This window comes from Felis catus, chromosome A2 (assembly GCF_018350175.1).
Source record: "Felis catus isolate Fca126 chromosome A2, F.catus_Fca126_mat1.0, whole genome shotgun sequence".
Lineage (NCBI taxonomy): Eukaryota > Metazoa > Chordata > Mammalia > Carnivora > Felidae > Felis > Felis catus.
In genome coordinates this window covers 43,760,537-43,764,708 of record NC_058369.1, presented here as the reverse complement: position 1 = coordinate 43,764,708, position 4,172 = coordinate 43,760,537, and the positions used below count along the sequence as shown (strand labels likewise).

Below are 4,172 nucleotides of genomic sequence, written 5' to 3'. Positions count from 1 at the left end.
CCTGGGTGGCTCAGTCGGTTGAGCGGCCGACTTTGGCTCGGGTCACGATCTCGCGGTCCGTGGGTTCGAGCCCCGCGTCGGGCTCTGTGCTGACGGCTCGGAGCCTGGAGCCTGTTTCGGATTCTGTGTCTCCCTCTCTCTGACCCTCCCCCATTCATGCTCTGTCTCTCTCTGTCTCAAAAATAAATAAACCTTAAAAAAAAAAAATAAAAAAAAAAAAGAGTCTGACTCTTGATTTTGGCTCAGGTCATGATCTTATGGTTGTGAGATGGAGCCTTGTGGTGGGTTCTGTACTCAGAGCACAGAGCCTGCTTGGGATTCTCTCTCTTCTCTCTCTGCCCCTCCCCTGCTTTTGCTTTCTCTCTCTCTCTCTCTCTCTCTCTCTCTCTCTCTCTCTCAAAAATAAATAAATAAATTTAAAAAACAGGGGCTCCATAATCACCTAGCATCCTCTCAATATTGTACCTACGGTTAGAAATATACATGATGGGAACTCCAGGAATATTCCAGACCCTTCAAGGTCCTGGTCCTGTATGTATGTATGTATATATGTATGTGTATGAGTATATATATATATGTATGTACATGTGTATATATATACATATATATATACACATACACATACATTTTGGCACAATATAACACTTGAGCTGAGTTACTCTGTACTAAGCAGTCATCTGCTTATGTTCCCTTGAGTGTGCATGGTAATTGTTCAGATTGGATCCTAGGCACTCCTTATAGCCACTTGATATTTCTAACCCCAATTTCTCAATTTTGGCCATTACACAGTCAGTTATACAAGGGATACAGACGGTCCGATCAGTGACTGTACTAAGTCAAGTTTGGCTTTAATGGAAAGGTTGATAAAGTTGGTGTCAACCAGGATGAGATAAGGTGGGCCTAGCTGTGTGCTATATGGGAAAAATTAACAGGAAGGATGTTAGGGGACTTCTCTTTCCTTGAGTGTACTAGGATCTTTCTTTTCTTTCTTTGTAGGTTTTAATCTATCCTTCTCTTTAAGCATCTGATCTCAGAGACTAAGCATATGCCTCATTGTCACATACTTTCCTGGTTTCTTTTTCTTCCCCATGTTCATGCTGCACACTTGTCTCTTAGTCCTTACTCTTTAAACAACTTTTTCATTTGGCTTCCAGGACTTGACTTCCTTTCCATTCATTTTAACCATGTCTCTGGCTAATCTTCAGACTCCTTTTATTCATCTTCTTCAGTCTACCTCTCAACATTCCTCACAGCTCCATTTGCTATCTCTACTCATTGCACAGGAAATTGCATCCAGTTTCAGCTAGGATTAATATCTACATGCAATATGTAAGTTTTGTGTTTGATTGACTAACTGGTGACTCTAGCCTAGTCACATGGATACATCAAACCACCAGATGCACGGAGTATATTTCAAATCAAACTCTTACTTCCTTTGTCTTCCTCACCCCAAGTTATCCCCTACATAGTTTATGCCATTTCAGTTTATGTCAATTCTATTTCGCCAGTTCCTTCCATCAGAAACTGTAGAGTGCCTGTCAATCATTGTGTTTTCTTACACTTTGCAAAACTTGTTAGCACTGCCTTTAATATATCCATAATATGAGCAATTCCTACTAACACTAAAGAAATGTGGTTTAAGCCTCAATCAACCTATTTCCAGGTTGATGGTAACAGCCTCTCAAATAGGTCTCTGTGCCTTTAAGCTTTGGTGTGCAACGGTGTCTTGTCTGTGCAGCAGGCCACATCCAGATCCTGCCAAGGGAAATCATGTCACTGCTCTCTTCAAAATGCCTAGTGACTTCCTATTACAGGGAAAAAAGTGAAAGAGAATTCATTTTTGTTCAATGAATTAATGTCTTTTATTTTCTATGATTTTTTTTTTAATACTTATTTTGAGAAACAGAGTGTGAGAATGAGCGAGGGAGGGGCAGAGAGGGAGGGAGAGAGAATCCCAAGCAGGCTCTGCATTGTCAGCACAGAATCCAATGCAGGACTTGATCCCATGAACTATGGAATCATGACCTGAGCCGAGATCAAGGTCATATGCTTAACTGACTAAACCATCCAGTCTCCCATCTTTCTATGATTTTTTAAATGGGGGAAGAAACTAATTTGTATGTTCAATACTTGTCCTGTACTGCATAAATGTTTTAATTAATAAGGAGAGTAATAGCTAATATTTATAAAGCACTTACTATGTGCCCTGGCACTATTCTAAGAACTTTAGTTATTATCACAGTTAAGCCTGTGACAACACTATGAAACATACTTTGATTGTTACCAGTTTTCATTCAAGAAAATTGATGCATAGAGGATAAGTATCTCGTCTAAATTCACAGCTTGTAAGTAATGGAGCTTGTATTTGAACCCAGGCACTCTGAGTTAAGTGCTTGTACTGAAATTCATTTATTGTGGGAAGGGGCTACAATCTTTGTTTATAGGGTTAAAGAAGTTAAGATAATAGACAGTAAGGGAGGTTAAAAATTGTCCAGAGCTTCCAATATAGTTATAGATCACAAAAGCACACACATTTACCACCTAAAAACATGTGAAATTTGCTAAGAAAGATAGATTTATCCAAATTTTTGTGGAAATAATTAGTAGCAAAAATGACCAAATAAACACTGATGGGGTGTAAATTGCTCAAAACATCTTAGAAAGGATGCTTTAACATGCCTGAATTTCTTCAGTATTAAAATTAGGGAAATGATGGGTCTTGACCAGTCTGTTGCCTGCTTTTTTTGTATTTTAATAAAATTTTTATTGGAGAATAGCTACTATTGTTTGTTTACATATTGACTGTGGCTGCTTTCATGCTAGGAGGGAGAGTTGAGTAGTTGTGTTAGAAACCATATAATCTGCAAGACTGACAATATTTTATATCTAGCCCTTTACAGAAAAAGTTTACTGACCAATGCTTACAAGAAAGCCCTTGGAAGTTATTATTTAAAAAACACTTCTGCTTTGTCTTTACAATTGTCCCAAAGTGTCCAGATGGCTTTGAGGTGAATCTGGTCATAGGGTCATGAAAGCAAATACATCCCCCCAAAATACAAGTAGTCATTATGATTTCTTACAGGTGTTTACATTTAGATAACAAATCTACTTAAAATCATTTAACACAAGTTGCAAGGCAAACTTTGAGCTTTTAGAGTCCTCTGGGAATCATTTGTTTGATTCATTGACTGTTAAACAGATGTCCTCACATTAGAATTTCAGGGTCCATAAAATGTGATAAGATCTGGGAATGCATCTAAAAAAGAGACCATTAAAGACCAGCTCTCTTCTTAGGAATTTCTGTGAGCTCTTCTCCCTACCTGCCAGTCCCTACTTTGTCTCTTTCTTTGCTTGTTTTTGCTGCCCAGGTACTCAGTGGTTAAGCTCTCATCAATTTTCCTACCATTCACCTACAAAAATCAGTAATCCCAGATCATTGGTTGTATGGTTCAGAAACATTTAAAATGTATATTTTATATTTTTATTAAAAATAGAATTTCTTGCAAGGTAAAACAGAAGTATTTAGAGGAAGCTTCTATTTAGGTGGCAAATGAAAACAAGCTCCTGTTGATTTATATTGTTAAAAAATTTTTCTTTTAATGTTTTCTTTTTGAGAGAGAGATAGAGTGTGAGCAGGGAAGGGGCAGAGAGAGAGGGAGACACAGAATCTGAAGCAGGCTCCAGGCTCTGAGCTGTCAGCACAGAGCCTGATGCGGGGCTCGAACTCATGGACCATGAGATCATGACATGAGCCAAAGTCAGACACTTAACTGACTGAGCCACCCAGGTGTCCTGATTTATATTCTTGTTATATGGTAAATACTTTGTTAAAAATACACTTAAGATATATTTTTATAAATATAAAATTTTATATATAAAATATATATTTATGATTTTTTAAATGTTTATTTTTTGAGAGAGCGATTGACAGAGTGTGAGCAGGGGAGGGGCAGAGAGAAAGAGGAAGACACAGAATCGGAAGCAGGTTCCAGGCTCTGAGCTGTCAGCACAGAGCTCGAGGCAGGGCTTAAACCCACAAACCGTGAGATCATGACCTGAGCTAAAGTTGGACGCTCAACCTACTGAGCCACCCAGGTGTCCCATATACTTATGATTTAATAAGTATGGGGAATTAATGAATATTAAATCATTTATCTGCTTTAAAGTTTTCT

The 4,172-nt window shown here is 38.2% G+C and overlaps 1 pseudogene; it reads right to left on the bottom strand.

Annotated features, from left to right (window-relative positions):
- Nucleotides 1-416: 416 nt before the first annotated feature.
- LOC101097550 lies at nucleotides 417-1,442 on the bottom strand (annotated as a pseudogene).
- Nucleotides 1,443-4,172: the final 2,730 nt, after the last annotated feature.